This window comes from Anomaloglossus baeobatrachus, chromosome 2 (genome assembly GCF_048569485.1).
Source record: "Anomaloglossus baeobatrachus isolate aAnoBae1 chromosome 2, aAnoBae1.hap1, whole genome shotgun sequence".
Classification (NCBI taxonomy): Eukaryota; Metazoa; Chordata; class Amphibia; order Anura; family Aromobatidae; genus Anomaloglossus; species Anomaloglossus baeobatrachus.
In genome coordinates, this window is record NC_134354.1 from 357,551,662 (window position 1) to 357,564,986 (window position 13,325).

The 13,325-nt window shown below is 43.9% G+C and overlaps 1 non-coding gene across 1 annotated transcript; it reads left to right on the forward strand.

The window, feature by feature from the left end:
- Positions 1-5,524: 5,524 nt before the first annotated feature.
- On the forward strand, positions 5,525-5,597 carry TRNAV-CAC (transfer RNA valine (anticodon CAC)). Its single transcript has one exon. It is a non-coding gene; the product is annotated as a tRNA-Val (tRNA).
- The last annotated feature ends 7,728 nt before the right edge of the window (positions 5,598-13,325 follow it).

A 13,325-nucleotide genomic window follows, 5' to 3' on the forward strand; every position in this document is an offset into this window, starting at 1 on the left:
TCAGGAAAGACTTTGCTACCTATCCCAGTGTCATGCTGGGGACGGTTAAGAATAGCGTATTTTTGAATGTGCTTGATGCAAATCTAGCTGTGAAGTGTACAACTGGGGCACAACTGCTGCCACTGAAGGGGTGGGTGTGTGTGGGGCCCAATTTTTGGAAAAAAGGGAGACTCCGCTTGGAGTAACCCTTGCTTGATGTGTTTTTAAAAGAAGCCAAGATGAACAGAGCTGGGATCAGGAAAGACTTTGCTACCTATCCCGGTGTCATGCTGGGGACGGTTAAGAATAGCGTATTTTTGAATGTGCTTGATGCAAATCTAGCTGTGAAGTGTACAACTGGGGCACAACTGCTGCCACTGAAGGGGTGGGTGTGTGTGGGGCCCAATTTTTGGAAAAAAGGGAGACTCCGCTTTAAGTCACCTTGCGGTGTTTTACATGACTTTAGAAGGGCGTGCCATGCCTATATCTGTGTGTTCTCCTCTTTTTCCTTGTCCAGCTGTTTTGTTTTCGCATGAGTACATGTCCTTGTCACTTTCCCATGTGTTTGTGTTGTGTTGTGAGTTGTTTGTCACCTTTTGGACACCTTTGAGGGTGTTTTCTAGGTGTTTTTCTGTGTTTGTGATTGCCTGCCATTGTTTCCTATGCAGTTCGAGTACGGTTCGTCGAACGTTCGACGAACCGAACTCGAACGGGACCTCCGTTCGGCGAACCGAACTCGAGCCGAACCGGGACCGGTTCGCTCATCTCTAGTGGTGACCCGGCCGTACCGGACCGGTATACAAAGAGAAGACAGCACCATTGGCAGGGGCCTTTCGGATCCCGGCAAGGCTTGGTGTCGCCGTGAATTTGCCAAATCCGTTAGTGAAGGGGACCTCAGGGTTTCCAAACAGCCAAGTCATGATAGAAGGCAACCGTCCAACCGTGAAGGGGAGACACCGCCACTGCCAAGGGCAACCGTCTCCCAGGGCCAGCGCCTGTGGGCAAAAGGGACTCCTCCGGCCCATATCCAGGTCGGGGAACGGGTTACCGGTGGGAAACCATCACTACCAACACTGAACTTAGGGAGAGACAGTCATCACTAACCTGCAGGGAGGAACAACCGCAGCCGTCCGAGGGACCCGTCCATCCAGCCACTTGTTTTACCGTGAACTGTGTCATCATCATTGGGCTGAGTGAGTACCTCCGTGCCGTGCGGCACAGCGCTGCCCCTGCGACCCTGCTCCTAATCAGGCCCCGCTACCCGCCTGTCATCCATCTCTACCCCATCACCGGGCCCCGGGACAACCAACCCCCCTACCCACGGAGGGGAGAAATAACAACAAAGCTGCTCCCTGTCACAGGCTCCCGGGATCCCCGTCCAGAGCAGCGGTGGTGTCCACACAATCACCACAACCGTGGGTGGCGTCACGGACAATATCCCCAAAACCCAAACCACCCCTTTTCACTCACGGGCGAGGAGCGCCGCTCGAGCCTCCAGGATCCGGCCATCGCTTGAGCCACCGAGCAGCAGCAGCCATAGAGCAGCGGCAGCCGGACCCGAGCAGTGGGAGAGCGCAGCGTCCCCTCCTCCGCCCGCGACAATTCCAGCTTGGGACTGGTGTGGAGGGTAAAGTGGATGAGGATGCGCAGGAGGAGGAGGAGGCTGAGGAGCATGACATTCCGGAGCTGTAGAGTGTGGGTGAAACCCTGACTGAGGTAGGGCCTGCAAAACTTGGTGTGTGAAGGACGTGTTCCGTCCCTCGCTCAGACTGGGTCCCAGCTTCCACAATATTAACCCAGTGTGACGTCAACGAGATGTAGCGGCCTTGCCCATATGCACTTGTCCACGTGCCTGTGGTTAGGTGGACTTTGGGTGAAACAGCGTTGTTCAGGGCACGTGTGATGTTTTGTGACACGTGGTTATGCAATGCGGGGACGGCACACCGGGAGAAATAGTGGCGGCTGGGGACCGAGTAACGTGGGACAGCTGCCACCATCAGGTCGCGGAATGCTTCTGTCTCAACCAGCCTAAAAGGCAACATTTCCAGCGCAAGCAGTCGCGAAATGTTAGCATTTAGAAGTGTGGCATGTGGGGCGTTGGCAGTGTATTTGCGCCTGCGTTCAAAGGTTTGCTGAATGGATAACTGAACGCTGCGCTGGGACAAGGACGTGCTTGATGATGGTGTTATTTCTGCGTGGGCAACTGCAGGTGCAGGGCCGGAGGAGGCTTGTTCGCAGGCAGCATGGACAGGGGATTGGCTCGCATGCACAACAAGCGAAGATGTAGCAGTGACATCAGCAAGCACTGCTCCTCGACTCTGTTGTACATCCCACAAAGTCGGGTGCTTGGCTGACATGTGCCTGATCATTCTGGTGGTGGTCAGGCTGCTAGTTTTGGTACCCCTGCTGATGCTGGCACGGCAGGTGTTGCAAATGGCCTTTTTAGAATCATCTGGAGCCAACTTAAAAAACTGCCAGACTCGGGAAGACCTAACATTTGTACAGGCACCTTGTGTCGTGTTGTTCCGGGGAACAGTTGCCTGACGTCTGCCTGGGGCCACCACCCTGCTTCTTACTGCCTGTTGGGATGCTACGCCTCCCTCCCCCTGTGCACTGCTGTCCTCGCTCTGCATATCCTCCTGCCAGGTTGGGTCAGTTACTGGATCATCCACCACGTCGTCTTCCTCTTCCGCACCCTGCTCCTTTTGATTTCCTGACAATTGTGTCTCATCATCGTCCACCCCTCGTTGAGACACGTTGCCAACTTCGTGAGAACGTGGCTGCTCAAATATTTGGGCATCTGTACATACAATCTCGTCATGGCCCACTTCAACAGGAGCTGGCGAGAGGCCAGAATGTGTGAATGGAAACGTGAACGAACAGCTCTTCCGAGTGTCCAAGTGTGGGATCAGTAATGTCCGTGGACGTGTACTCGGCCTGGTGGTAGGAAGGAGGATCAGGTTCTAAAATGTGCGGTGCAGTATCACGGCTACTGACACTTGACCGTGTGGAAGACAGAGTGTTTGTGGTGGTGCCAATCTGACTGGAAGCATTATCCGCTATCCAACTAACAACCTGTTGACACTGGTCTTAGTTCAAGAGCGGTGTACTGCTGCGGTCCCCAAGAATTTGGGACAGGACGTGCGAGCGAGTAGATGTGGCCCTTTGTTGTGGCGAAATTAGAGCTTGCACACGACATCGGTCTCTGCCTGCACCACCATCACGTCCACTTCCTTGTTCGTTGCCAACGCCCTTGCGCATTTTGCAATGCTGTGCTGATGTGTATTCACTAGACTTGTGCGTTATATCCAAGTTTTTGCAAAACGCACACAAGTGCAGCGGAAAGCTGCCACCAACAGGCACACACGTGCGGTTTTTAAATGCAAGCACGGAGGCACTAAGAACCTAACAGGTCTCTATCCAGGGACAACGTGGAGCCTCCCAATTTTTGGCTGCCCTGCCAAAGGGCTATACTACAATAGACCCACTTCCTTACAATGGGCACTTCATGTTTACAGGCCCTCATGCACGTCTCTATCCAGGGACAACGTGGAGCCTCCCAATTTTTGGCTGCCCTGCCAAAGGGCTATACTACAATAGACCCACTTCCTTACAATGGGCACTTCAGGTTTACAGGCCCTCATGCACGTCTCTATGCAGGGGCATTGGTGAACCTCACAATTTTGGACTGCCCTGGCAAAGGAAAATACTACAAAGACTCACTTCCTCAAAATGGGCACATTAGACTCAAGAGGCCTTCATGTACGTCTCTTCTCAGCGACATCGGAGTGCCACACAATGTTTTACGTAAAATCTTTCATGTATTAATCTCAAAAAGTAACATACACCAGCTCTATCTCACTATTGGGTATGTGCCCCTAACATTTCTGCCATGAAAAATCATTTTGGGGTCATTTTGGAAGGTTTTCTGATGAGTCCGTAAAAATGGCGTAAAACGCGGACAAAATTGTTCATAGCTGTGACTTTTGAGTGATAAATGCTTCAAGGGGACTTCCCCATGCTGTTGCCATGTCATTTGAGCACTCTTCTGAGACTTTTGTGACATTTTTAGGGTTTCTCCATGCTGCCGGGGGTCATTTCACAAAAATACTCGGGTCTCCCATAGGATAACATTGGGCTCGGTGCTCGGGCCGAGTACAAGAGTATCTTGGGATGCTCGGCCCGAGCCTCGAGCACCCGAGCTTTTTAGTACTCGCTCATCACTAGTAACCTTCCATTTAAGCAAAATCCCTTAGTAGGAATAAAACTGGTAAAATATGTAATAACAATTGTAAATGTTTCATTAACCAAAAATACTTTCCTTCAGCAATAAAAGGGCCCCGTCAGTCACAATTCTGCTCTGCTAGCCAATAGACAGTCACTTTCCATCAGGTTTCATAGAGTAGTGGTCATCACGTCTGCTTAACATGCAGAAGGTCCTGCATTCAATCCCCAGTAATTCCAATCTGTTCTTGGTGTTGAAATAATACCCAATTAAACTACAATATATGAAGCTCTTGGCTTTGTTGCCGAATGATGGGATGTTTTGGCTTCCATCACCAACAGAGCTACGAATTTCTTTTTTTTTTTCCCTGGCGGTCAAAACTCGTCTCTAATTGCCATTACTTTGCATGCTTTCAAAGGTTTCATAGTGTAGTGGAAATCACGTCTGCTTTACGCGCAGAAGGCCTAGGTTCAATCCCCAGTGAAACCCATGTGTTCTTGGTGTTGAAATAATGTCCTATCAACCTGCAATCTATAAAGTTCTTGGCTTTGTTGCCGATTAACAGGATGTTTTAGCTTTAATCAACAACAGAGCTACAAATTTGTTTTGTTTCCCCTGGCGGTCAAAACTCGTCTCTAATTGCAATTACTTTGCAGGATTTCAAAGGTTTCATAGTGTAGTGGTCATCGCGTCTGCTTCACACGCAGAAAGTCCTGGGTTCAATCCCCAGTGAAACCAATCTGCTTTTGGTGTTGAAGTAATTTCCTATCGACTTGTAATATGTGAAATTCTTGGTTTCGCTGCCAAATGACAATACATTTTGGCTTCCATCACAAAGAGAACTACGATTTTGGGTTTCTTTTTTATTGACCATTTTAGCAGAAAACATAATCCCATATTATAAAAATCCTATTTGTTTTAAAATATATAGTTCCCATAAATACAAAAGCAAACGACTAAACTATGTAGAAAAAAGTAACACATTCAATGTAAACTTCAATTTAAGCAAAATCCCTTTGTAGGAATAAAACTGGTAAAATATATAATAAAAATTATAAATGTTTCATTAACCAAAAATACTTTCCTTCAGCAATAAAAAGGGCCCATCAGTCACGATTCTGCTCTGCTAGCCAATACACAGTAACTTTTCATCAGGTTTCATAGTGTAGTGCTATCAACCTGCCATATATGAAGTTCTTGGCTTTGTTGCCGAATGACGGGATGTTTTGGCTTCCATCACCAACAGAGCTACGAATTTGTTTTTTTTCCCCTGGCGGTGAAAACTCGTCTCTAATTGCCATTACTTTGCAGGATCTCAAAGGTTTCATAGTGTAGTGGTCATCACGTCTGCTTCACACGCAGAAGGTCCTGGGTTCAATCCCCAGTGAAACCAATCTGTTTTTGGTGTTGAAGTAATTTCCTATCGACTTGTAATATGTGAAATTCTTGGTTTCGTTGCCAAATGACAATACATTTTGGCTTCCATCACAAAGAGAACTACGATTTTGGGTTTCTTTTTTATTGACCATTTTAGCAGAAAACATAATCCCATATTATAAAAATCCTATTTGTTTCAAAATATATAGTTTCCATAAATACAAAAGCAAAAGACCAAACTATGGAGAAAAAAGTAACACATTCAATATAAACTTCAATTTAAGCATAATCCCTTTCTAGGAATAAAACTGGTAAAATATGTAATAATAATTGTAAATGTTTCATTAACCAAAAATACTTTCCTTCAGCAATAAAAAGGCCCTGTCAGTCACAATTCTGCTCTGCTAGCCAATACACAGTAACTTTTCGTCAGGTTTCATAGTGTAGTGGTCATCACGTCTGCTTAACATGCAGAAGGTCCTGGGTTCAGTCCCCAGTGAAACCAATCTGTTCTTAGTGTTGAAATAATACGCTATCCAACTACAATATATGAAGTTCTCGGCATTGTTGCCGAATGACGGTATGTTTTTGCTTCCATCACAAACAGAACTACAAATTATTATTTTTTTTTTCCCCTGGCGGTCAAAACTCGTCTCTAATTGCCATTACTTGGCAGGATTTCACAGGTTTCATAGTGGAGTAGTCATCACGTCTACTTCACATGCAGAAGGTTCTGGGTTCAATCCCCAGTAAAAACAAGCCATTTTCGCTGTTGAAGTAATTTGCTATCAACCTGTAATATATGAAAATCTTGGTTTTGTTGCCAACTGATAATATATTTTGGCTTCCCTCACCAAGAGAACTACGATTTTGGGTTTCTTTTTTATTGACCATTTTAGCAGAAAACATAATCCCATATTATAAAAATCCTGTTTGTTTCAAAATATATAGTTCCTTTAAATACAAAAGCAAACAACTAAACTATGTGGAAAAAAGTAACACATTCAATGTAAACTTCCTTTTAAGCAAAATCCCTTTGTAGGAATAAAACTGGTAAAATATGTAATAAAAATTGTAAATGTTTCATTAACCAAAAATACTTTCCTTCAGCAATAAAAAGGCCCCGTCAGCCACAATTCTGCTCTGCTAGCCAATACACAGTAACTTTCCATCAGGTTTCATAGAGTAGTGGTCATCACGTCTGCTTAACACGCAGAAGGTCCTGCGTTCAATCCCCAGTAAAACCAATCTGTTCTTGGTGTTGAAATAATACTCAATTAAACTACTATATATGAAGTTCTTGGCTTTGTTGCCGAATGATGGGATGTTTTGGCTTCCATCCCCAACAGAGCTACGAATTTGTTTTTTTTTTTCCCTGGCGGTCAAAACTCGTCTCTAATTGCCATTACTTTGCAGGCTTTCAAAGGTTTCATAGTGTAGTGGAAATTATGTCTGCTTTACACGCAGAAGGTCCTGGGTTCAATCCCCAGTGAAACCAATGTGTTCTTGGTGTTGAAATAATTCCTTATCAACCTGCAGTATATAACTTTCTTGGCTTTGTTGCCGAATAACGGGATGTTTTGGCTTCCATCCCCAACAGAGCTACGAATTTGTTTTTTTTTTCCCCTGGCGGTCAAAACTCGTCTCTAATTGCCATTACTTTGCAGGATTTCAAAGGTTTCATAGTGTAGTGGTCATCACGTCTGCTTCACACGCAGAAGTTCCTGGGTTCAATCCCCAGTGAAACCAATCTGTTTTTGGTGTTGAAGTAATTTCCTATCGACTTGTAATATGTGAAATTCTTGGTTTTGTTGCCAAATGACAATACATTTTGGCTTCCATCACAAAGAGAACTACGATTTTGGGTTTCTTTTTTATTGACCATTTTAGCAGAAAACATAATCCCATATTATAAAAATACTATTTGTTTCAAAATATATAGTTCCCATAAATACAAAAGCAAAAGACCAAACTATGGAGAAAAAAGTAACACATTCAATATAAACTTCAATTTAAGCAAAATCCCTTTGTAGGAATAAAACTGGTAAAATATGTAATAAAAATTGTAAATGTTTCATTAACCAAAAATACTTTCCTTCAGCAATAAAAAGGCCCCGTCAGTCACAATTCTGCTCTGCTAGCCAATACACAGTAACTTTCCATCAGGTTTCATAGAGTAGTGGTCATCACGTCTGCTTAACACGCAGAAGGTCCTGCGTTCAATCCCCAGTAAAACTAATCTGTTCTTGGTGTTGAAATAATACTCAATTAAACTACAATATATGAAGTTCTTGGCTTTGTTGCCGAATAACGGGATGTTTTAGCTTCCATCACCAACAGAGCTACGAATTTGTTTTTTTTTCCCCTGGCGGTCAAAACTCGACTCTAATTGCCATTACTTTGCAGGATTTCAAAGGTTTCATAGTGTAGTGGTTATCACGTCTGCTTCACACGTAGAAGGTCCTGCGTTCAATCCCCAGTGAAACCAATCTGTTTTTGGTGTTGAAGTAATTTCCTATCGACTTGTAATATGTGAAATTCTTGGTTTCGTTGCCAAATGACAATACATTTTGGCTTCCATCACAAAAAGAACTACAATTTTGGGTTTCTTTTTTATTGACCGTTTTAGCAGAAAACATAATCCCATATTATAAAAATCCTATTTGTTTCAAAATATATAGTTCCCATAAATACAAAAGCAAAAGACCAAACTATGGAGAAAAAAGTAACACATTCAATATAAACTTCAATTTAAGCAAAATCCCTTTGTAGGAATAAAACTGGTAAAATATGTAATAAAAATTGTAAATGTTTCATTAACCAAAAATACTTTCCTTCAGCAATAAAAAGGCCCCGTCAGTCACAATTCTGCTCTGCTAGCCAATACACAGTAACTTTCCATCAGGTTTCATAGAGTAGTGGTCATCACGTCTGCTTAACACGCAGAAGGTCCTGCGTTCAATCCCCAGTAAAACTAATCTGTTCTTGGTGTTGAAATAATACTCAATTAAACTACAATATATGAAGTTCTTGGCTTTGTTGCCGAATAACGGGATGTTTTAGCTTCCATCACCAACAGAGCTACGAATTTGTTTTTTTTTCCCCTGGCGGTCAAAACTCGACTCTAATTGCCATTACTTTGCAGGATTTCAAAGGTTTCATAGTGTAGTGGTTATCACGTCTGCTTCACACGTAGAAGGTCCTGCGTTCAATCTCCAGTGAAACCAATCTGTTTTTGGTGTTGAAGTAATTTCCTATCGACTTGTAATATGTGAAATTCTTGGTTTCGTTGCCAAATGACAATACATTTTGGCTTCCATCACAAAAAGAACTACAATTTTGGGTTTCTTTTTTATTGACCGTTTTAGCAGAAAACATAATCCCATATTATAAAAATCCTATTTGTTTCAAAATATATAGTTCCCATAAATACAAAAGCAAAAGACCAAACTATGGAGAAAAAAGTAACACATTCAATATAAACTTCAATTTAAGCAAAATCCCTTTGTAGGAATAAAACTGGTAAAATATGTAATAATAATTGTAAATGTTTCATTAACCAAAAATACTTTCCTTCAGCAATAAAAAGGCCCCGTCAGTCACAATTCTGCTCTGCTAGCCAATACACAGTAACGTTTTGTCAGGTTTCATAGTGTAGTGGTCATCATTTCTGCTTAACATGCAGGAGGTCCTGGGTAGAGTTGAGCGCGGTTTGAGGTTCGAGGTTCTCCAGTTATAGGCTCGAGTGATTTTGGGGGCTGTTCGAGATCGAACTAGAACTTGAGCTTTTTGCAAAAGCTCAATAGTTCTAGATACGTTCGAGAACGGTTCTAGCAGCAAAAAGCAGGGCTTTTTACAGCTATAGTGTGCAGGAGCCATTGCTGGCAGCCTGCCACAAGCTGGTAACCAAGATAAACATCGGGTATCCAACCAAAGCGCTTTGGTTAGTAACCCGATGTTTATCCTAGTTACGTGCAGGAAGCCCACACTTCCCCGCTCAGCTCGCTCCGCCCCCTCCTGCCCGCGGCATGTACACACGTACACACGTATACACACACACACACACACACAGACACACACACACGGTCCCTCTCGGCTTACCTGCGGTCGGCCCGGGGGCAGCAGTCCTTGGCACTGGAAACTGTGGCTGCCGGCCCTTTAAGGCCCGCAGACCACAGCGTTCACTGTGTTCTCCTGCATTGAGCATCATCTGTGGGCGGAGCTACCGCCCGGCGTCCTGCTCGGTCGCACAGATGAAGGAGTCACAGTGCCAGTCAGCGACCCCCAGCACATCGCTTCCCTCCGGCGCTATGTGGGCCCCATCTGCACCGTGACCTGATCAGTATGTGGGACATCACTCCCTCCCCGCCCCTCCCTGTCCCCCTGTGCGTGTGTGGGCCCCGCAGAGCCGTGTGTGTGGCCCCCGGAGCCGCGTGTGTGGGCCCCGCAGAGCAAGGTGTGTGTTTGTATGTTTGCATGCAGCAGAGCAGTATGCGTGTCTATATGTATGTATATATTAAACACTAGCAGGAGCCTACTATATAGAAACACGGAATACCACCTTTCCAAGCTATCAATTAAACGACACAGTGGCTTTTGTTCCAAAACATGAAAAAATTTTTTATTTTTATTTTATTACCACAAACAACACACTTGTTAAAAATAAGCAAGGTCTGCACAACCAGAGGTGGATACTATAAGGACACAATGATGCAATCAATAATAATGATTATAGCTCAGCCATATTAACATAGTATGCTAGTTTAATTATTTATCATGCCCCTAGATTTAGGAAAGCACCCCTTAACAGTTGGTTATTAGCCTAAGCAACCCAGCGGCAATATCACTTCCAAGCCCTTCTTTGTGCAACTAGTGAAACACACGGCAATACACTTGCCGCAGCATTACTTATCCAGCAGTCAGGCTCTGCGTGCTCTGTGTGCTCTGCCACAAGCACCGTCTCTTGAGGGTTATCTGCTGCCATATATGCAGCTGGACATCAGAATGGCGATTGTGCCTTGAAACTCCTGATGAACCCCAATATATATTAGTGGGGGGAAACGCGTCGAGTTTTTTCCTTTGGACATATTGCGGACTGTATTCTTCTGTGGAAAAGCTGCCATGAGAACATAAGATGAGATAAGTGACCATCTTTAAGTATCCAAATATATACAAACTGCCTGTACCTGAATTGGTGAGGGAGTTTAGGGTCAGCTACCAAGGGCTAGCCGCCGTGGAATGGGGGCACCTATTTAACGTTAGGGTGCGTGTAACGAAAGTTATATCTCCATTGTCAGGTAGCGGACAGACTGAGGTAGGGTGCATTTAGACTCTGGTACCTTAATCTGAATAGACAATACTGGAAGTCCAAAAAGGTGGAGGGGTCTCCAACTGTGGCCTTATGAGCTTTTTCTCCTCTTTCTGGACTGTGTTTATGCAAAGAGCTGCCGTAAGAATACTAAGATAAGTGATCTCCTTATTTGAACGAAATTAATTAAATATCTAAACTGCCTGTACCTGTATCAGTGAGGGAGTTTAGGGGCAGCTATAAAGGGCTAGCCGTCGTGGAGTGGGGGCACCTCTTTAACTTTAGGGTGCGTGTAACATAAGTTATATCTCCATTGACAGGTAGCGGACAGATAGATTTAGGGCGTATCTAGATCTGTTTGCCCTAATCTAGATAAACAATACCGTAATCTCCACAACAAACTCCGCATATAAAAAGGGGTCCATAATTGTGGCCTTATTTGTGTCCGAATTTTTGTTTTGTTTTTGTTGGTTGTGTGTATCACTCACGGTGTGGGATTAATTTGTACTTTTAAATTTATCTAATAAAAATTGATGTTTTAAATATTTAATGAAGGTAGGACTGCTAGTAAAAATTTGATATACTGCCTCCAAAAATAATAATCTCCTCTAGTTTGACTTATCCAGCAGTCAGGTAGTAAATAGCCAATTCTAGCAGGGTCATTTAAACCACAAAGCAGTATTAGTGCCGCAATATTATTATCCGGTCCTCAGAGAGGCATTTAGTATATGATATAATTATAGTATGACATATAAGGCTGAACCGCCCCTTACCATATCTCTGAAAACCGGAAAGCAATGAATTGCCGGCCACCCAATTCAAGGTCTCCTAGTACCTGACCACAGTCAACATGTTTGCATTGGTCGACACTGCTATGCGGTTATATAGTCATATGGGCATATAGCATTACTAACCAGTATATAGTGTCCGTGGTAGCGCCACCCCTCCCGTTCCGACGCGCGTTTCACCTTCTTCCTCAGGGAACGTGTGATGCACAGGATCGATTACGGGGTTTAAATGCCGCGGGAGATGTGTGACGTAACCGGAAGTGGGGGCGGGATTTACACTAGATCCGGCATTGAATCGTGTGTCATTTCCGGTCTGTGGAACGCACTTGCGGGTCAACTTAACCCGAAAGGTCCGGGATACAAAGTAGGTCCGACATTTTAATATAGCATTTTCTGTCCATGAAAAACAAGGATGGATCAGCTCCAGCCCAGACAGAAAAATAGTTCACATTTTGATGTAGTACCCAGACCGGAAATTCGGACGGAATTTAAGTAGACTCACAACTCAGTTAGTACATAGTTTCCCATCTTTGGCACGCATATTGCGGCTCAAAACGGATCAGACGTTACTAATATCTGCTCCGATCAATATAGTCAATTTAAGACATCTTTTTACTCTTGGCAGGCATAATAAGGCATAATAATTTATAGATCACTACCAACTAGTGCCCAGCACTGACCGGGCAGTTTTAGCCAATTCTAAATTGTCCCCACAGTTATAACTAGGGAGTATAAAGCCACCTAAAATATTCTCAGTATTACTGGGATGTCACACTTGCTCCCATTTTCCCCTTAGTCACTGATCAAAAAACCCCTCACTATTACCCAGTTAAGGTTTTAAATACTCAATCACTGGGCCCACATTTCGCCGTCTTAAAATAGCAAGAACCTACAGTCAGTCTATACAAAAACCTCAATACATCCCCCTTAATGCCACTAATTGGCGCATGCTCAACCAAGCCCCCCGGTCGATTGTCATCTTCCGATCACGGTACACCCCTCTCCCCCGGCAGCCCACCCCCTCGGCACGGCCGTGCCAGTGGGACGGGGGGCCGGCGGCGAGACGCCAAGACCACGAACTGGAAGCAGACACCAAGAGCCACGGATGAGCATGCGCACCATGGCCTTCATTCCCACTATTACTACAACTTCAATCATGATAATAAAAAAAAAAAAAAAAAAAAGTATTAATAATCTTATTTCATCCATATCACATCTTCTTTCGATTTTTTGAGGCCGTTCAATGTTCCTTTATTCATTGCTTGTAGTATTCTGGATACATTTCCAACCAATAGACTTCAATGCATAGAGGATGCTACCATACGATGCCAACCGCCTTATTAATGTATTACACGTGCCATCTTATAATAAAAAACAGAAGAGTATTAATATTACATTTAAACATTCATAATATCATGCATTGCTGCAGGTGAAGAGCCAGAGTGAAGGGAAGGCCTAAGTAAATACATTTCAGAGGTCTACACTAGACTGCAAATGTATGGTTAAGCCCCATACGATCCGTGCAATTTGCTTATAAAGAGATTAAAACCTAAAACCAATGATAAAAATTAAAATGAAAATGGCCCGCCTAAACAACACCCTTAATCTCTATTTATAAGAAAGAACTGAACCCGAAATGTTCATTTAA